We start from the raw sequence: 22,590 nt of genomic DNA, 5'->3' as shown, positions 1-22,590 counted from the left end.
GAAGCAAATTGATTGATGCATATATGAGTGAGGTGAAAGGGCTAAAACAATTCTGGGCTTAACTGGAAAAGTAAAACTATCTTATCCTTAAATGACTAAGTCTTAGAGACATTTCCCATATACATGAAGTAATGGATTTTAAGATGTTATGAAGATTTTAAAATAAGTTGAAGTGCTTTTATATAAATTCATCTTAACAAAAACTAGCTTTTAAAAATTATCTTTATTTTATTTGTACTTTAAAAATAACCTTGAGTAATTTTAAAGTATTTTAATTAAAAAATTAAGTATGCCTATTCCAGCTTTCAGTGACATTTAAATGATGAAAACTTGCACCCAACTGACTAAGATTATTCACTTCTCAACGTTGATCTTTGATAATGAACTTTGCAAATTACAGTTTATTTCCTATGTTTGAAGCAGGGATCCCTGCAAGTAACTCCATTTGCATTGAAACATTTAGTATTTTTTTTTAAAGAAGGTAGGGCAAGGGAGAAAAACTAATAGATTAATATGAGTCTATGAGTCTCTGATTCATTTTTTAAAGAGAATGTTTCCAAAACCTGCTGTATCTTTCCATTCCAGGTTAGACTTTTACAAAGTTAATATTTTTAAGTGCAAAGTTTTAAATAATTTAGAAATGAACATAGAATGAGGTGATGGCAATGTTTTAAATAGAATCCTCAACGGAGAACTTTAAAGATGTCTAATACATATCAGCTAAATTAAGAGTAAGTAAGCTTTTCTAAGCTGTGTTGTGTGCAGAAAGGTTTATTTGACTGAGGAGATAGACTTAATGTGATTCTTCTTAATAAGCCAAGGACTGGATGTGCCCTAAGACTTCCTGCCAGTCCTTTTCTGTGCTCCACAGTTTATGTATGAGCTTGTACCCAAAACAATTGTTGTTGTTTAGGTGTTAAGTCATGTCAGACTCTGTAGCCTGCCAGGCTCCTCTGTCCATGGAATGTCCCAGGCAAGAATATGGAGTAGGTAGCCATTTCCTTCTGCAGAGGATCTTCCCAACCCAAGGATCAAACTTGTGTCTCCTGCATTGGCAGGCGGATTCTCTACCACTGAGCCACCAGGGAAGCCCACCCAAAAGAATGCCCAGGTACTATTTGCAAGTGGGCTTTGCTATATAAATAGTGGAAGGAATACCTTTTGAACTGACATTTTGCAAGTTTCAAAGGGAAGACGCTGATAATTTTTTGAGTATCCCTGGGATGTTGTCACTGGTTCCCTTTGGTTTATCCAGTCAGAAAACCAGTTTAACCTATGAAAGGACTTTCCTCCTCTTCCTAAACCACAGAAAGACCTTCAGGTATTTCTTCTCAGTCTTGATGCTTAACTCACCAACACAGGCTCAGACCAAAGCATTTAGCAAGATGTAGGTTGCTCAAAAGTCTCTCTCAACTGGGAGCAGTTCTGTCCCTCAGAGAGTATTTAGCAATGTCCGTAGAAAAAACTGAGGAAGGGGAGCGCTGCTGGCAACTAGGATAGAGACTGGGGATGGGGCCACACATCTTACAGCACACAGGACAGCTCCACCACAGAGAATTATCAGCTCTGAAGTGACAATCTCTGGAGGTTAAGAGACCTTGCTGTAGACCAGGGGAAAACATCAATACAATACACTACCTCACATGGCTAAGGAACAATAACTGAAGCCAAATCCCTCTGGTGCAGAGGTACACAGAAGTACTATGGTACTCCTGCCATAGTGCATGAGTCCTTAGGAGGAGGTTGGGCACATAAACTGCTCTGGTAACTTCTTTTAATGGCCCCATATGTTTAGGTGAAAATTTAAAATTCCATTAGTATCTTTATAGTGAATGCCTTGATTACCATAGACATAGAGAGGAATCATGTGGTAAGAACCTGTTTTAAAAAGCAGTGGCTGCTTCACTTTTTAAAATTTATCTTTTATTGAAGGATAATTGCTTTACAGAATTTTGCTGTTTTCTGTCAAACTTCAACATGAGTCAGCCATAGGTATACATATATCCCCTCCCTTTTGAACCTCCCTCCCATCTTCCTCCCCATCCCATCCTTCTAGGTTGATACAGAGCCCCTGTTTGAGTTTCCTGAGCCATATAGCAAATTCCCGACGGCTATCTATTTTACATATGGTAATGTGAATTTCCATGTTATTCTTTCCATATATTTCACCCTCTCCTCCCTTCTCCCCATGTCCGTAAGACTATTCTCTATGTCTGTTTCTCCTTTTTTGGCCTGTAAATAAATTCTTCAGTACCATTTTTCTAGATTCTGTACATGTGCATTAGAATACGGTATTTATCTTTCTCTTTCTGACTCACTTCACTCTGTATAATAGGTTCTAGGTTCAACCACCTCATCAGAACTGACTCAAATGCATTCCTTTTAATGGCTGAGTAATATTCCTTTGTGTATATGCACCACAACTTCTTTATCCATTTATCTGTTGATGGACATCTAGGTTGCTTCCATATTCTAGCTATTGTAAGTACTGCTGCAATGAACAATGGGATACATGTGTCTCTTTCAATTTTGGTTTCCTCAGGGTACATTCCTCAGGAGTGGGATTGCTGGGTCATATGGTGGTATTTTTTTTAAGGAATCTCTGTACCATCTTCCATATATATTTATTTATAGCATGCTATGTAGTTTCATGGGCTTATAATTTTTACAATGATTTTTGAATAGGAAATATATGCAAATAGTTCAAAATTTAAGAGTTACCAAAGAGTTTACAGGAAAAATTAGTAAGTATCTCTTTCCTTCCCTGTTTCTAGTAAGGTCCTAAAATACTATTAACAGTATTTTATTTATGATATTGTTAGTTAGAATAGGGAAACAGGGTCTCAGATGGCAGTCAGAAGTGGCGACTAGAAAAACAAAAAAGTGTACAAAAACGGGAAGCCATAGACTGGAATGGGAACCTCTGGTGAGAAAATATGCCCAACACGTCCCCTTTCCTAAAAGCATGCCTGTTTCCCAGAAAGCATGTCCCCTTCCCTGCTGGTCTTGGGCATATGCAGGTTGTTCCCTATCTGCATAGGGTGTAACCTATGAGGTCTCAGGAACCCCTCGGGGGAGGGAACAAGGGATATAAAAGAGGGAAGCCAAACTAGGACAGGGCCACTCCTGTGGGGTGGCCCACTCTTAACGTGTCAAGAGTGTACTGCTTGCACAATAAATCTTGCCTGCTTGAGCTATAACTGTCGGTCATTTCGATTCTTTGCTACGATGAGACAAGAACTGAGGACGAAGGACCAACCAGACAGTATGTATCCTTTGCACTTATGGACATGTGTGTTTATAATGTTAACATTTATTGTTATCTACATGTCCAAACTTATAAGATCTTTAAATACATTATCTCATTTAACCCTCACATCAACTAAGGGTTAGAAAATATATAAGTTAAATATCTGAGTTATATTATGAACAGAATTTTATAGGTCAAAAATAGTCAAATATCAACAAGTCATATGGTTGGATCTAATTTAGGTAAGTGGGAGATTTCCATTTTCTGTAGCAAGGAAGAGAAGGTATCCTGAAAACTTTTCACTGAACTGAGTAGCTGAGTTTTCAATAAGGGGAAATTCCCAGAAGACAAGTATAAATTGGGAAATGAAATCAGCCAGAAATCTGAGGGCTGGAAGTATAACATTCATGAAAAACCAGGAGATAAAGCCTTTGAGCTCATAGAGAAAATGGAGGGTTCACAGGAAATGGAATTAAAACTTTTATAAAAAGCAGGAAACTTTGAGTAACTACAGTCTCAGTTAAAGGGAAATTTAGAGAAAAAAAATCTGTCCTTCAGCATATATAGGCAAGAAAAGAACTTGCCTTTCTTGGTTTTGGCTCCAGGTGGAGGAAACACAAAGAGCTTCCCTAGGAATTCATTACCCTCAGAGGGGGGCATTTTTAGCTACCATATAATAATAATAGAATAATAATAACAATAATACATACAATAATAATAATCCATGCTACCCATATAAAGTGTGAAATTCTAGTTAAGGAAATAGCCTAAAAGGAGTTTGGCCTGGGAATACGCCTGATAGATCTGTCAGAAGCAATCACACAACCACTGTAGAAAGAGTCCTCTTCAACCCAGACCAGAACAGACACCCACAGGCAAAGTATCACTTACATGAAATAAAGACACAGTAACAAGACACATGGGGGAAGAGGAGATTTAAGATTCAAGACAACAAATAGAACGTCTAAACTTGACTTATTTGATCGTTGAAACAGAAGTCTCAATGGGAAAGTCAAACAGCAGTTCCGACACAGATAGTAGAAAATCATTGAAATCAAAGATGAAGCTGAGGAAAGATAACAAAAGGAAATATGGAAAAGAATTTAAGAGACATAAAAGAGAAGCAAGGCTCTTTATGTGGCTAAAACCAATTTCCAAGAATAGTCAATATTTGAAGAAAAATATTGGATGAGGATCTCCAGAACAGTAGAAAGACAAGAATCTTCAGGCTCAGAAAATGAGCTAAGCAGAATAGAAAAATATATTTTATCATAGTGAAACTGCTGAAATGAAAGATAAGATCTTTAAAAACAGCCAGAAAAATAGAAGGTTTTGGTATTTTGGTGGAGATTACTGAGAAAGGGAATATTTTCTGCCATATCAGTAAACAAGGATGTCACAGTCATCCTTGGTGATTGCAGCCACCGAGGATGAAACTCAGGAAGGAAAGAACACTTGTCATCCAGCACCCATCAGACTGCAGCCACTCCCTTTTGAGCCCCGAGGAAACTCAGGATGTGAAAACAAAGGATACTGGCCCCAGATAGCTGAGCTGCATATCAAAGGAATGATTTCAGCGAGCCCAGACCCTTGCATCTTCATATACATAGAAATACTAAATTCTTTAACTTGGGGTGTCTTGTTTTCTTTCATTAACAATCACCTTTTCATGTTCAGACTACCTGCCTTTGTTGCAAAACTTCTATATAACCTGGCTCCCCTCCTTGGAGCAGTTCTCTCAGGGTTACATGAGATGCTATCTCCTGGGTTTGAAGTCCTGATAATTCCCGCTGACTAAAGCATAACTCTCAACTTTTAGGTTATGAATACTTTTAAAGTCAACATTACAAATCCAGCAGAGAAAAGTTTTCAACTCACATTTATCAGACTGCAGACCCCACGAACCTTGCAGTTGCTCTGTTTTGCTCCCTAGCATTCCTGATTGCTTTTAATCTCCTGCTGTTATTCTCAGTCAACTTGAAATACTTTTATAAATGTTTACTCTGTTCTAATAGCTTTTATTTTTTACTCTCTGCTTTTAAAATTTTAAATATGTCATTTATTCAACAAATATTTACTCAGCAACTGCTGTGTACAAGTCACTATTCTAGTATAAAAAACAAACAAAATTTCTATAAAACAGAATAAAAGTTCAACAAATACTGGTCCTGATATTAGGATGCAGTGATACAGTTTAAGGGTTGGCTAGTATGCTTTCCGACTTTTCAAGCTGAACTGATTGTTAAATTCCTTGCATACCATCTTGGATGTATCCATTTTCACCCAAGTTTGGTGCTTTTTCTTGGAATGATCTTATCAACTCTTATATACCCAGGCTAAGTCTTATTTTCATGGGAATAGGGAGGTACAGAGGTACAGGGCTTCCCTGGTCTGGTTGCTTAGATGGTAAAGAATCTGCCTGCAATGCAGGAGACCCAGGTTCAATTCCTGGGTTGGGAAGATCCCCTGGAGAAGGGAATGGCAACCCACTCCAATATTCTTGCCAGGAGAATTCCATGGACAGAGGAACCTGGTGGGTTACAGTCCATGTGGTGGCAAAGAGTTGGACACAACTGAGTGACTAACAATTTCACTTTTAGGGAGGTACAGATATTATAGTTAGTAAACTTTTGACTCTTTAGTTTAGTGGGATGTAATTTAGTTAGGTTTTTTGGTGAAAACTATTTCTTTTCTTGTCCTTCCACATTTATGTCACATAACAGGAACCCCTGGTTTATTCTGCAAATATACATGGTGCTCTATTCCCATCTCTACTTTTTCCAAATGTGGTCAAAAAATATCACTTGCCCTGTCAGTGAACAAGGATGTTTCAGCCATAAAGCCATCAGTCACTGCAACAGCCTCCATTTCCCACTCTTGTGTGCCCCAGGGGGAATTTAGGATAGAGAAAAACAGGATACTGGCCATAGAGAGTTAAGATGTACATCAAAAGAATGATTTCAGTAAGTCCAGATGCTTGCATCTTCCCATATACAAGAAATCATTAAATTCATCCATCTGAGTTATCTGTTTTTTTTTTTTTTTTTTTTTGTGATTAGCAGTAATCTTTTGATATTCCACTATGGAGTTTTCCCTCCAGTAAAAACTCCTATGTATCCTGGCTCCGCCCTTACCTCTTAGGAACAGTCCCTCAGAGGGACTATCTGAGAGCCTGCCTTCCCAGATTTTAGTCCTCCATAAGGCCAGCTCATAAAACTCAGGTTTTCTGAGTACTGAGAACTATTGAGTACTACTGAGAACTACTGAGTACTGAGAACTACTGAGAACTCAGTAATTCTCAGCTTTTAGGTTGTACATTTTTTTCAGTTGACACAACCATCTTGTCTTAGTAGTATCAAAATAGAAACAAAAAACAGAAGAAATGGGTTTACCAGACTTCTAAGAACATCCAACTAATCTGATCACTAGCCACAAAACAAACAGTGATTCTACGTATCTTTTACCATGTATATGTATATTAGCTTGCATTTGTGTTTATATGGCTTCAAATTCTTTTATAGGTATCATCTTAAAATTCATATATATGTGTATATATACCTATGTTTGTAAAAAAATCAAAAGTTAACAGTTCAATCAAAATTACTTAGATTTCTGTTTTTAGGCTACAAAATTTTATAATTTTGTAGCCCAAGGAGACAGTGGAATTATCAGTCTATAAGGAAAGGTATTAAATTAATTCATTGGTTCTCTTATAAAGCCAAATCAATTATCTAAAAGTAAGTGAGTGAATGAGTGAAAGTCATTCAGTCATGCCTGACTCTGCGACCCCATGGAATTCTCCAGGCCAGAATACTGCAGTGGGTAGCCTTTCCCTTTCCCAGGGTATCTTCCCAACCCAGGGATCGAACCCAGATCTCCCACATTGCAGGTGGACTCTTTACCAGCTGAGCCACAAGGGAAGCCCAAGACTATTGGAGTGGGTAGCCTATCCCTTTACCAGGAGATCTTCCCGACCCTAGGAATAAAACTGGGGTCTCCTGCACTGCAGGCAGATTCTTTACCAACTGAGCTATCAGGGAAGCCCATCTAAAAGTAGATTGTTCTTAATTTTATAAAATGTTTTATTGTGAGTCTATAATACAGTAAAGGTGTGTAATTGTGTAAAATAACAAAAATAACAGGAAGAACCTTGTGCTTATCAGCCAGCTTAAGAAACAGGACATTACTAATACTTGTGAAGGCTACTGTGTGCCTCTCTTGAAGGCAACACCATTATCTCCTTCTAAGAGGCAATCAGGATCCTAAATTTTGTGATAATCTTCCCATTTTTTCTTCATATTTTAATCACATGCATGTATCTGAACAATATCTTGTTTAGATATCCCTGTTCCTGAACTACGCATGAATGGAACTATACTTCTATATTCTGCAGTTTGCTTTTTGACTTCAAATTTTTTTCTGAAATGTTTATGTTGATGCATATAGCTGTAGTTCACTTTTACTACAGCACAGTATTTCACTGTATGATTATATAATGATTTTATCCATTCTAACTTTAATGGACAATTGAGCTGTTTCTAGTGTTTGCTGCTATTATGGACAGTGCTATTCTAAAGCTTGTATGTGTTTCCTGGCGCATGTGTGCAAAGATTCAGAGTAGAACTGCTTAGGCAAGGGGTATATGTACACTCAAGTTGACTTGGAGATAACTTATTCCCCAAAGATGATTATACCAATTTGTGGTCTTACCTGCTCTGAGAAATTCTATCATTCTATGTCCTTCTTATCACTTGGTTTTGTTAGACTTTAATTTTTTTCTAGTCTGGTAGCTGTGAAATGGTATATCATTATTTGAATGTTCACTGACTGTAGTGAAGTAGAGAATCCTTTGATATTTATTGACTGCTCATGTTACCTATGTGACATGATTTTTCAATAAAAAATTGATTTCTATTTTTCTATTGATACATGAGGTTGGTATATATTGTAGACACTAGTCCTTTTTTATTTTTTGTTTTGTGAATCACAAATATATTTTCCCAGTTTGTGGTTTGTCTTTTACATTATTTACAGGGTCTTTAAAAAAAATTGATGTACAGTTGATTTACAATGTTATATTAATTTCTGCTACACAGCAAAGTGATTCAGTTGTATATATGTATATATATATATATATTTACATTTACACACACACATACATATATATACACACACGCACATACTCTTTTTCTTATTCTTTTTCCATTATGGCTTACTATAGGATATTGAATATATTTCCCTGTGTTACACAGTAGGACCTTGCTATTCATCCATTCTACATATAGTATTGGGTTGGTCAAAAGGATCATTTGGGTTTTTCATAGGATGGTATGGAAAAATCCAAATGAACTTTTTGGGCAACACAATAATTTGTATCTGTTAAACCCAAACCCCAAACTCCCAGTCCATATTTCCCCCAACTCCCCTCCCCCTTTGTAAACACAAGTCTTTACAGGGTCTTTTAATGCATGGTTCTTAATAGTGGTGAAGTCAAATTTCTTAATCCTTATTACAGTTTACATAATTTCATTTAAGAAATTAAGACTATGGAAGTTTTCATCCTATATTTTCTTCTAGAACTTCTAGTATTTTATTGTCATACTTAAGGCTTAATAAATTAGAAACTGGTTTTTTGTTTTTGCTGTAAGGCTTGAGTTAAGGGTCAGTTTACAATTTTATCCTTATAGATAAGCAATTATTCTAGAACCAGTTATTGAATAGTCTGTTCTTTTCCACTAATCCTGAATTTAGTTGTGCCTTATGTCAAGTTTTCTACGTCCATAGATAATTTTCTTATTTTTCCATTCTATTCCATTGTTCTATCCCTGCACCAGTTACACAGTTTTAATTATTACAAATTTTTCTGGTAGGAAAAATCTGCTTGATTCTTTAGGACTCTCTTGGCTCTTTGCTCTTCCATTTAAGTTTTTAAATCATTAAAAAAAATCTGTAATTCCAGTAAATAGGTATAATTTGAGGAAACACTTATATTTTTACAATATTAACTCTTCCAACAGATGAATGTAACATGTATATCCATTTTTTGAGAACTTTTTAAATGTCTTTTGATTCAGTTTTATTATTTTCCCTATAGAAGGCGTGCTTGTTTTTTGCTATGTGTATTTCAAAGTACCATCTATTTTCAATTGCTTGTATAAATAGTATCTTAAAAAAATTGAATTTTCTGTTTGTTGCTGGTATATAGAAATACAATTGTTTTTTTGTGTATAAATCTTATGATGGTTGGATGGCATCACCGACGTGATGGACATGAGTTTGAGTAGGCTCCGGGAGTTGGTGATGGACAGGGAAGCCTGGCGTGCTTCAGTCCATGACTGAGCAGCTGAACTGAACTGAATCTTGTGTAATTTCTATCTTGACAAATTTCCGTGATAATTTCAGTAATTTCTATATCTCTCCTTGTGTTGTCTATGTAGATGACCGTATCATCTATAGATGACATTTTCTCCCCTTCCATTACTTTTCTATCATTTTATCTTTAAAGACCTACAGTACAGTTTGAATACCTATGATAGTGAGTATGCTTATATTGTTCCTTAAAGTGAACACTTTTAGCATTTTACTACTGAATATATATTCTCCTTTTGTACATACTGATGAATTTGCTGTTTGAACTATATCTTTTCTTTTTCTCCTTGTGTTTTGATATTAAGTTATAACTTATAAAACCAGAGTGGATTACTTCTTTTCACAGTCTTTTCAAGAGTTTATGTGAAATATGAATACTCTTTTCCTTGAAAGAATTAGAATTGTCCTATAGAACAATCTGAGCCTTGTGTTTGATCTATGAGGGAAAAAATGATAAATCTAATTTCTTCAGTGGCTATAGACTAGTTTCTACTTATTGAATTTGCTTTAGTAATTTGACCATTTCACATACTTCAAAAGTTCTGGGCATACAGTTATTTATAATACCCTCTGCTTGATTTCTGCAGTATTTGTATATTTTCCTTTCCCAAAATTATTTATCTGTGACTTTTTCAGTTTTTTCATTTGTCAGTTTTCTTAGTCTTTCTGAAGAAATATATTTTGGCTTTGTTCATTCTGCCTGTTGAATCTTTATTTTCTTTTTCACTCACTTTTGTCTTTATATCTAATTTCTTTCAAGTTATTCTGCTTTTCTAATTTCTTAAAATTGTATATTTAGCTCACTTACTTTCAGATTTTCTTCTTCTCTAACCCAAGTACCCAAGACTATTGGATTATCTTCTCTGCAATCAAAAGTGACTGTTCTCACACAAGAAAAGATGCTTGAGATCACTAATTATCAATGAAATGTAAATCAAAACTACAGAGAGGTATCACCGTATGCCAGTCAGAAAGGCCATTATCTAAAAGTCTACAAATAATAAATTCTGGAGGGGGTAAGAGAAAAGGGAACCCTCCTACAGTGTTGGTGGGAGTGTATACTAGTATAACCACTATGGAGAACAGTACACAGAACAGTACACAAGAACAGAGGGTCCTTAAAAAGCTAAAAATAGAGTTAGCGTATGTTCCAGTAATCCCCCTCCTGGGTATATAACCAGAGAAAAAGTGAAGTGAAAGTGTTAGTCATTTAGTCATGTCCAACTCTTTGCAATCCCATGTAGTGTAGCCAGTCAGGGTCCTCTGTCCATGGATTCTCCAGGCAAGAATACTGGAGTGGGTAGCCATTCTCTTCTTCAGGGGATCTTCCTGACCAAAAGATGGAACTTGGGTCCCTCCTGAATTGCAGATTCTTTACCATCTGAGCCACCAGGGAAGTCCATAACCAGAGAAAACCATAAACCATAATGAAAAAAGATACATGTACCATAATGGTCATTTACAATAGCTAAGACATGGAAGCAACATAAATGTCCAGAAACAGTGGAATGCATAAAGATGAGACACATATACACAATGGAATATTACTCGACCGTAAAAATGAAATAATGCCATTTGCAACAACATGGATAGACCTAGAGATGACCACACTAAGTGACGTAGGTCAGACAGAAAAAGACAAATATCATATGATATCACTCTTACGTGGAATATAATTTTTAAAATGATATGGTACTTCTTTACAAAACAGAAATAGATCCACAGATTTTGAAAACAAACTTATGGTTACCAAAGGAGAAATATTACCAGAGGGTAAGAGAGGGATAAATTAGGAGTTTGGCATTAATATACACACACTACTATATATAAACTGGATAACCAACAAAGACCTACTATGCAGCACAGGGAACTCTGCTCAATATTCTGTAATAACCTATGTGGGAAAAGAATCTGAAAGAGAATGAATGTATGCATAGGTATAACTGAATCACTGTGTTTACACCTGAAACTAACACAATATTGTAGACCAGCTGCACTCCTATGTAGCTGAAGAAACAACACAACAATGTTTCTTCATTTTGGCAGTGACTTTTTTCTTTTTTTTCCAATTTCCAGTTTTCTCTGTAGTCCCATAACCAACATCACTGTCTCTCTTTAGAGATGGCCAGATGGCCAATGCTTCCTTTCTCAGTGGTTTTACTCCCAGATCTACAAGGGGGCTTCTTATGAACTCCTGAACATCAGCACCCTCTAATCAGAGATTAATCAGAGATCTGGGTCCCAGCTCTGTAAAGTCCCTTTTCCAAGCTGTTAGATTCCAAGAGCAATCACCTCTTCCTTTCCCCCCTACAGCTTATAAGTAATAGGTAATGCTTGTGGTTACTACCTCTGTTACCTCAGTTTTCCTCAAGTCTCTTTACACAGTTCCTGTATTAATTTTATCTTTTTCCCTGAATGAACCCTGACTGATAAAGTCATACTATATGGGCCAACTAATTCTTCATGAGTCAGTTTTAATATTTTCTATCATTCTAGATTTTTAAACATTACATCTGCTTGAAATTTAGCTTTGTATACTTCAAAATAACTTCTGCTTGATTCTGCAGTTTAGTTATAGCACCCTTTACCCTTTTCACTTTCAGACTTTAAAATATAAAGATATAACATATTCTTTTAATATGAGTATGCTCCAGTTGCATCTTGGAAATTTTTATATATAGTTTTTCATTCATACTTGGTTCTAAGTATTTTAAATTTCTGTGTGGTTCCTTTTACCCATAGATAATTAGAGCATGTGAATTTAAACATGAGTTTAAAAAATTCCCCTTTTGGTAGTTATTATCTAACTTAATTTTCTTGAGGTCAGAGAGTAGGACATGTATAATACAGGGTTTTGAAATTAAGGAGTTGCTTTATGTCCAGATCATAATGTATTTTGAAAGAATGTTCCATGTGTGCTTGAAAACATATTCTAATAGTGAGCTCAGAATCTGATATATGCACATTAGATCAAGCTTTTTAATTCGGCACAAATTCTCATCCTTAGTGATTTCTTGGCCTACTTTTAAAATCAGTTACTGAAATTGATGTGATATATCTTTATTTTGTTTTGTTATATTCACTCATTTGTTTATTCTTTAGATTCCATATGTAAGTGAAAATATAGAGTATTTGTTTTTCTCTGGCATTTTTTATCTTCTGTTTTTATTTTTTAAATTATTTGAAGTAGGATAACATTTACAGGAGACTTGGAAAATACAAAGCAAGGTTACATATAGTTCCACTATATATTATATTTTTTAAATACACAAATTAAGATTTTTAGTTGGAGGTTTAATACCAAACTCTTAAAAATTAATAGAATGAAAATACAGAAAAGTATAAGGATATAGTAGACCTGAAAAGCACTATGAATCTATTCAACATAATTAAGATTTATATAATTTTCATATAACAGTAAGATAGTAAGATAGTAATATCACTGTGGAATTATGTTAGAAATGAATATCAAAAGATATTTTAAAATAACCCACATATTTTCAAGTGAAATGTGACATTTACCAAGAGAGACCATTGACTTAGCCATTGAAAGCCTCAATATAGTTAGAAGACTGAAAAACCAGAGAAGGTGATTACAGAGAAAAAAGCATTTAAATGAGAAATAGATGTGATATATCTTTAACTGTGATGGTGGATTTACCTATCCTTGTAATTTTTATTTAAAGCTATGTTTTAGTTATGTATACCTTCAGAATTACATATATTGTCTTGGTGGATTGGGAATTGTATATAATTGTGACCCTCTTTATTTTGAATATTGCTTTGGTCTTAAAGCCTGTTTTGTTTGGTTTCATATAGCTCTGTCAACTTTGCTTTGGTTAGTATTTGTATATTTTTTCATCCTTTTACTCTCTGTTTTTCAGTGTCTTTATTTAGTTGATGTATGATGGTAAGAATCCCTTAGAAAAACTGGAGTAGCCCTCATAGTCAACAAGAGAGTCCAAAATGCAGTACTTGGGTGCAATTTCAAAAATGACAGAGTGTAATCCAAGTCTATGCCCCAACCACTAATGCCAAACAAGCTGAAGTTGACAGTTCTATGAAGACCTATAAGACCTTCTAGAACTAACACCAAAAAAAGATGTCCTTTTCATCACAGGGGACTGGAATGCAAAAGTAGGAATTCAAGAGAGAACTTGAGTAACAGGCAAGTTTGACCTTGGAGTACAGAATGAAGCAGGGCAAAGGCTAACAGTTTTGCCAAAAGAACGCACTGGTCATAGCAAACACCCTCTTCCAACAACACAAGAGATGACACTACACATGGGCATCAGCAGATGGTCAACACTGAAATCAGGTGATTATACCCTTTGCAGCCGAAGATGGAGAAGGTCAATACAGTCAGCAGAAACAAGACCAGAAGCTGACTGTGGCTCAGATCATGAACTCCTTATTGCAACATTCAGACTTAAATTGAAGAAATTAGGGAAAATCACTAGACCATTCAGGTATGATGTAAATCAAATACATTATGATTCTACGGAAGTGACAAATAGATTCAAGGGATTCCATCTGACAGACAGAGTGCCTGAAGAACTATGGATGGAGGTTTGTAACATTATACAGGAGGCAGTGATCAAAACCATCCCCAAGAAAAAGAAATGCAAAAAGGCAAATGGTTGTCTGAGGAGGCCTTACAAATAGCCAAGTAAGAAAGTGAAGCTAAAGGCCAAGGAGAAAAGAAAAGATATACCCACCTGAATGCAGAGTTCCAAAGAATAGCAAAGAGAGATAAGAAAGCCTTCCTAAGTGATCAATGCAAAGAAATACAGGTAAACAATAGAATGGAGATCTAGAAAACAATAGAGATCTCTTCAAGAAAATTAAAGATACCAAGGGAACATTTCATACAAAGGTGGGACAATGGAATGGACCTAACAGAAGCAGAAGATATGAAGAAGAGGTGGCAAGAATACACAGAAGAACTATATAAAAAAGATCCTAATGACCCTGATAACCATGATAGTATGATCACTCACCTAGAGTCAGACATCTTGGAGTCCAAAGTCAAGTGGGCTTTAGGAAGATCACTACAAACAAAGCTAGTGGAGGCAATGAAATTCCAATTGAGCTATTTTAAATTCTAAAATATGATGCAGTGAAAGTGCTGCACTCAATATGCCAGCAAATTTGGAAAACTCAGTATTGGCCACAGGACTGGAAAAGGTCAGTTTTCATTCTGGTCCCAAAGAAGGGTAATGCCAAAGATTGTTCAAACTACTGCATAACTGCTCTCATTTCACAAGTTAGAAAAGCAATACTCAGAATTCTCCAAGCCAATATTCAACAGTATGTGAATGGAGAACTTCCAGGTATTCAAGCTGGATTTAGAAAAGTCAGGGGAACCAGATATCAAATTGCCAACAGCCACTAAATCATAGGAAAAGCAAGAGAATTCCAGAAAAACATCTACTTTTGCTTCATTGACTGTGCTAAAGCCTTTGACTGTGTGGATCATACAAACTGTAGAAAATTCTTAAAGAGATGGGAATACCAGACCACCTTAACTGCCTCCTGAGAAACCTGTATGCTGGTAAAGAAGCAAAAGGTAGAACTGGCCATGGAACAATGGACTGGTTCACATTTAGGAAAGGAGTATATCAAGGTTGTATATTGTCACCCTGCTTATTTAACTTATATGCAGAGTACATCATGAGAAATGCCAGGCTGGATGAAGCACAAGCTGGAATCAAGATTGCTGGGAGAAATATCAATAACCTCAGATATGCAGATGACACCACCCTTATGGCAGAAAGTGAGGAGGAACTAAAGAGCCTTTTGATGGAGGTGAAAATGCAGAGTAAGAAAGCTGGCTTAAAACTCAACATTCTGAAAACTAAGATCATGGCATCCAGTCCCATCACTTCATGGCAAATAGATGGGGAAACAATGGAAACAGTGAGAGACTTTATTTTCTTGGGCTCCAAAATCACTGCAAATGGTCACTGCAGCTGTGAAATTGAAATATGCTTGCTCCTTGGAAGAAAAACAATGACAAACCTAGATAGTGTATTAAAAAGAAGAGACATCACTTCGCCAACAAAGGTCCATCTAGTCAAAGCTTTGGTTTTTCCAGTAGTTATGTATGGATGTAAGAGTTGGATCACAAAGAAGGCTGAGCACCGAAGAACTGATGCTTTTGAACTGTGGTGTTGGAAAAGACTCTTGAGAGTCCCTTGGACTGCAAGAAGATCAAACCAGCGAATCCTAAAGGATATCAACACTGAATATTCATTGGAAGGACTGATGCTGAAGCTTCAATACTTTGGCTACCTGATACAAAGAGCCTACTCATTAGAAAAGACCATGATGCTGGAAAAGATTGAATGCAGGAGGAGAGGGGATGACAGAGGATGGGATGGTTTGCTGGCATCACCAACTCAATAGACACGAGATTGAGGCAATACAAACCTGACAGCTATTTCTCTTCATATATGCATTAGTTCTTACATATCCTAATGAAGGACAGTAAGACAATTTGCTGTTTTAAAATCTCCTTTAATCTTTGTTTGCAATATACTCCACTGAATGGCTTCCCTGATAGCTCAGTTGGTAAAGAATCCACCTGCAACTCAGGATACTCTGGTTTGATTACTGGTTGGGAAGATCCGCTGGAGAAGGGCTAGGCTACCCACTCCAGTATTCTTGAGCTTCCCTGGTGTCTCAACTGGTAAAGAATCTGCCTGCAATGCAGGAGACCTGGGTTCAATCCCTGGGTTGGGAAGATCCCCTGGAGAAGGGAAAGGCTACCCACTCCAGTATTGTGACCTGAAGAATTCCATGGACTGTATAGTCCATGGGGTTGCAAAGAGTCAAACACGCCTGAGTGACTTTCATACTTCACACACACTACTGAATAGATATTTATACTTAATTCATTGGATGAGTATCTCTGAAGAAGTTTTTGTTACCTGAATTATTTTCATCTTCTTTAATAATGCAATTTGAGTGATCCCTGAAGACTGAGTTAAGACAACCTTCTAAGCCAAACCCCTGGTGACTTAAGAAAAACAGAATTGGTGGCAAGTGTCAACAGGACTCAAGTGTGAAACCACAATAGGGCAAAATGCAGTTGCAGGACTGTGGAATGAGCTATGTAATTGTAAACTTCTGTCATATGTCTTACACTTCTGAGCTTGTCAAGAAAAGTTTTATATATATATATGTATTTAAAGATATAGTAGCTTTATATATGCCTGTAATTTTTCAAAACAAAATGAACTTAACTAGTACATTCTAGGGAGACGGCTGTGACAGGGTTATATCTGTGACAAAAATTGAAAATCAGAATATCTGTCCATTCTCCAAACATATTCTCAACAGGAAATTGAATGATATTTCTACACAACCTCTTAGGAATTTACTTCATCATGTAAATTCCCTTATAACATGGGTTTCCCTCACTGTTCAAGTCTAGGACAAAGCCTCAATATTTCTTACCTGATGACAAATACTCTGTGGAGCTGAGTGAAACTTGGGTAACTGACAAGGTACAAAACAAACCCCGACTTTCCCAATACTCTAGCCACACATGATGCCTTTTGGTGACTGCTATACGAAAACAATGTGTTCATTCTAGTATACTTAACTGGTTCTAAGAATTCAAAATGGGATACATACCTGGACACACACACTATCACAGCCCTATGTGAAGCTTCATCATGGATATCAGAATCTGCAAATATGTTTTGTTTGGGTACTAGGAAGTAGGGGAAATAATTCCTCCATGCTTTGAACACATAGCTCATACTTGACCCAGGCAGTCTGCTAATTATGAAGGAGTTTGTTTTTTACATTTTATAAGTAGGATGTATGAGGACAAGGAAGAAAATCTTACTTTATATCTGCAGAAAAACAAGACTTCAAGGATATATGCAACATAAGCAGTATGGGGTGGGGTACAGCTGTCTATGGGAAAGCATGACAAGTTTATGTCAGCTCACTATCTCCAGGCATAAACCTTCTTACCATGGTTATATTTTAAGAAACGAATGAATATTTTTTACTAAAGTAAAAGCTGTGTTTCCTGAAAACAAACACAAGCAAATAACATTTCAAAAATGCACAGTTCCAGACACTTCAACTAACTCAATGGCTTAGTAACTAACAACATGTGTTACTGATAGAAATTATAATCACTTTAAACTGATTATTGAGTTATTTTGTCAGAGGCTTGTCATAAAAAACATTTGAATAGTTAGCTATTTTAATTAATTATGTATATATAGAACTAATCTTTAGTTTCAAAAAACAAAAATGGTTTTGTTTATGGCTCCTCATACTTAAACCTTTGTATCTTGGCTGTTCTGTTTACTATGAATCCCTAGATTCACATGAAAGCCATCTAAAAACTACCTGTGGTCTTGAATCTATGTGCTCTAAATATTTTCACTAGGATTCTTTCTTTTAAAATTTTGCCCACATTTTGCTGGGATCAACAGGAGGCTTTAGGATAAACCCTTTCGACTGGGAGTGTATACGCACTAAAATAGAAATCACTAAAGTTTGACTTTTTTCTGAGGTATGCTGTCCACGGTTTAGGCTGTGTGTCTGTCCTAAATACTAAACATCTAGCTACTGATTTGGGTCATGCAAGCAGAGGCTGGGGTGCAATGCCCTTTGAACAAAGCTGTTATAAGGGGCGTTGTTTCAGGCAACTGTTTAGTGGCCCTATAAAGACCCTAAACATATCTCCTGGCACTCACCAAACAATTACGGGCTGTTTTTCATCTGTCATGTAAAACACTGGTTTTAGCAATTGTGGCTATCAACTATTTAGAAAGTCATGCACAAAATATTTGGCATCTTTCCCACAGGAAAACGCATGCATGATGGAGCAAACCGGCACGTAATGCTGGTAAAATTCCTGGAAGGGTTGCTGCTACTGCTGCTAAGTCGCTTCAATCGTGTCCGACTCTGTGCGACCTCATAGATGGCAGCCCACCAGGCCCCACTGTCCCTGGAATTCTCCAGGCAAGAACACTGGAGTGGGTTGCCATTTCCTTCTCCAAGGCGTGAAAGTGAAGTCGCTCAGTCATGTCCGACTCTTACGACCCCATAGACTGCAGCCTACCAGGCTCCTCCATCCATGGGATTTTCCAGGCAAGAGTACTGGAGTGGGGTGCCATTGCCTTCTCCACCTGAAAGGGTTACTTCTACCTAAAAATTATGTCATCTGTTAGTGTATAACAGGGTACCTTCCAGTGAATTCAGCTGAATGAGGTATCATTGTGGACCATTCCCTTGGCTTTGCATTTACACCCTAGGGAATTATTATAGTGCCTCTTCCTTCCGCACATTTCAAAACTCCAAGTCCACCTGCTTGTATATTTGAAAGAAAGGAAACTGTCCAGAGAGAGCTAAGTCCACATGGGGATCCCTGAAAAGCTGGTCAATGTTATTCTGAACAGAGAATTAAAAGGTAGTAGAAAGGCCCTTCAGTCTTCATCCCGTGGTTTTTAGAACTCTGTGCCTTACTGATTATTTCCAAACGACCCAAATTCCTTCCAGAGAAGAAAGTCAACCATGATTTTATCAAATGCCTTAGCAAGCGTGTCTGTTTCTCCCAGTGAACGCTCCATTCTTTGAAGTATCTAATTCTTTCTACCTGCCTGGAGCTGAGTCTTGCTCACTAAGCACTGGTGGGAGGACTGGTTGGTAAAATGCTATTTGTGCTTCATTGATATGCAGAGTGAAAACCTCTATTTGTGGCATCATCTTGAATCCAAAGAGCAAGGCAGAAGAGCTTGTCTGCATTGAAGAGGGTAAAATAAAGGCCAATTCTCACAGAGAGTCATGGAGAAATACAGAGGGGTATTTATTAATTTACAGGTGACTGGCTTAAGTCCTTTGCCGGTTTTAAAACAACCAAATGCTTCTGAGAGTCCATAATTCAAATGAGTGTCAGAACCCTGCCAGCAGGTTTCAAAGATACAGATTTATTTAACTTTTTTAGTCTTGGAGAAAACAAGAATAAAATCCAGCAGGAGCCTTTTGCTGCAAATTCTATTGTAAAGCACTAATATGACAACAAAGAATACTTCTCTAAACTGTCTCACCTTATTGGAAGCATGGAGGAATTTACTTATATTATCATCTTGAAATAATCAATAGATGTAAAACATGTGTCCTAACAAAAGGAAAGAGCTGAGCTGTTATTCGAATGCTGACAATCATACAGCTTCTATGGGCAGGAGGTAAATATCTGTCTTGCTCATTCTGGACAAATACACCATTTTGCCAATAGATTTCACTTAACTGTGAAATTTCAATTGGAAATTCCCATTTCAATGGGAATCAGAGGTTATTAGAACTAGTGTTTCCTCACCCACACGGTATCTGAAAGACTGCAAATAGCTGGAAAAGAGCTAAATAGAGAGATGGCGTAGAGAAAAAATTCATGGGGAAATATTAGCCTCCAATGGTGCTTGCTGTCACTAAAATAGACTTATGATGATGACACAAACAATGAGCACAACCTTAAAAGGCACACTTGTCAGAGAGGAAAATGCATTAAGTGGATGGTGGGAGAAGGCTACCAACATTCTTCCTAATTATAATTTGATCTGAAATTTTGGCCCAGTCCCCAAACTTGTGTTTTATTTCTAAATTGCAGATGGTTGGGTTTGCCCAGTAGAGATGTGTGATCCAAACTTTACCCTGGTTGCATTCCTCAGGGGTCTTGCCACTGAGTCTTGGTTGAGATGTGGAATAAAGTTTACGGTAAGGTGTCAGAATCTTCCCAGATCCCCAGAATTATGCACACAGTCACTCACCCACACACTCCCTTCCACTACAGAGGTGGGTGGGGCCGTATCCTAGGACCAGCTCCTGGTCTACTGCTTGAGCTGCTGGGCAGGGCAGATGCTCCCCTGGGGGCATCGGCTCCCTGTTGGGGACAACCAGTGTTTTGCCTCAACCATTCGTAACCTCGGGCCTTCCCAGATGGTGCTAGTGGTAAAGAACCTACCTGCCAATGCAAGAGACATAAGAGACAGGGGCTTCGATCCCTGGGTTGGGAAGATCCCCTGGAGAAGGAAATAGCAACCCAGTCTAATATTCTTGCCTGGGAAATCCCATGGACAGAAGAGCCTGGCAGGCTACAGTCCACAGGGACACAAAGTCTGACACAACCCAAGCGACTTAGCACATTCATAATCTCTGTACTAGTTATCTAGTTTCTAGATTTTGTTCTTACAGATTTGGGTCCAGTCCTAAATTCACCTTTCCCACAAAACATTCTCTACCCAAGTGATGCCCTCAAAAGCATTTCCAGAACACATCAGCCACCCCTAAGGCCCTTCTTACTTACTGCCTCACCTCACAGAGATCTACACACACGTCTTAGCTTTAAACCCACTAAGGACCAGTTTTCACTTTCTTAAAGTTCCTATATCCTTACAACTGAATAAATCTCTTAAACATAAAACAATGAAATCAATGTTGTATAAATATTCATGGATTTCACTTTAGAGAATAGATCTTTTTCAAGATAATTTAGGTTTCCTTTAAAATGCTCTACGAACACTAACTTTTTAATGAGGTCCTATGTTCAGTACTTTTATAAAAAGAATAATTATCCTTTAATGGTTTCCTTGTTAAGTCCAGTTTTTTGTATGAAAATTTCCAAGGCAAACTCAGAGGATTTGGAACTCTTTGGAAGGCACCTAAATGCTATAATAATTCATGTTACAGCAAAAATTTTGCCAAAGAAGTAAGGTCTTTCCGTGTGTTCGTCTTCCAATTTGAAATAGAAATCATAATGTTTTACCATTTCTAAGTATATCTAAGCCATACAGTTGGCTCTGTCTCTCAGTTTTAAAGAGGATACTCGATGTTTTTTTTTTTTCCTCCAAATCTGTGTTCAAATTCCCTGGTTTGTAATGATCTAAACATCTCTCTAAAATTTAGACTAGAGACTGTCTCTCAACTTCGGCACTCCTGACACTTGAACTGGATAGCTGCTCCCCCGGGGCCTCTCCTGTGCATCGTAGGGTGTTTGGTACCACTTCTGGCGTCTGCCCACCAGAAGCTAAGAACACTCTTTCATCACTCCCCTCCCCCTCCCCCCGGGGACAACAGAAAATGCCCCTATACATTGACTAATGTCCCTGGGGAGAATATTCCTTTTCCCTGTGATCCCCAGATCAGCAGCAATGACATCATCTGTAAACTTATTAAAAACGCAAATTTTAAGCCCACCCTGACCTACTGAAGCAGAATTTCTGGGGCAGTACATGCCAAATGGTCACTGAACAAGCTCTCTAGATGATTTTGACATGCAATAAAGTTTGAGATCCACAGAGGCCCAGACCCAACTAAGTGGGATAGGACCTGGCTTTTGTATGGGTGATTCTGATGATTCTCATACTGATCAGAGCTTGAGAGTCACTAGAGCAAAGGTTCCTAAACTTGTCTGTGCATTAGAATCATGTGGGGCAGTGTGGGGAGGTGGGCAGGGATCTTTTAAAAATTCCAAAGCTCAGGCTAGATTCCAGACCAATTATATTATAACCTCAGGGGTGGGGAGGCTGGGACACCGTCATCAGTATATTTGAAGCTCACGTATTGGCTGCATATTAGACCCAATCAGGGAGCTTTTGAAAACACTTGTGACTGATCCCATTTTCCAACAATTAAATCCGAACTCTTAAGATGGGATTCAAGCATTGGATCTTTTCTTCTGTAAAATACAATGTCCCAGATGATTCCCATGTGCATCCAGGGGCAAAATCTACTGCTCTAAATCTGAACAAGTTTTGAGAGGCAGAATGGTATAATTAGGGAGGCAGACCTTGGATTCCAACTCCCTGGGATTGAATCCCAGCTTTCCCACTTCCTGTTGGACCCTGGACAAGTCACTACTAAGCCCCCACATACTCATTTGTCAATTGGGGAAGATAATAATCATGCTTATCTAGGGGGTGCTTTTGAGAATTACATGGAATGAC

The 22,590-nt window shown here is 37.4% G+C and overlaps 1 long non-coding RNA gene across 5 annotated transcripts in view; it reads right to left on the bottom strand.

The window, feature by feature from the left end:
- LOC147374627 (uncharacterized) overlaps positions 1 to 22,590 on the bottom strand; it is a 181,861-nt gene that overhangs the window by 72,658 nt on the left and 86,613 nt on the right. The window contains exon 3 of one of the 5 annotated variants that reach the window (XR_015162987.1): positions 9,957 to 11,000. The exons of the other annotated variants lie outside the window; for them this stretch is intronic. This is a non-coding gene — a long non-coding RNA (uncharacterized LOC147374627). Of the gene's footprint in view, positions 1 to 9,956; positions 11,001 to 22,590 lie in introns of those variants that run through there. 5 annotated transcript variants of the gene reach the window in all.

Source organism: Bos grunniens, chromosome 4 (genome assembly GCF_055505025.1).
Source record: "Bos grunniens cultivar Pamir isolate PY7600 chromosome 4, Bosgru_T2T1.0, whole genome shotgun sequence".
Lineage (NCBI taxonomy): Eukaryota > Metazoa > Chordata > Mammalia > Artiodactyla > Bovidae > Bos > Bos grunniens.
This window is presented reverse-complemented; position numbering and strand designations above follow the sequence as displayed.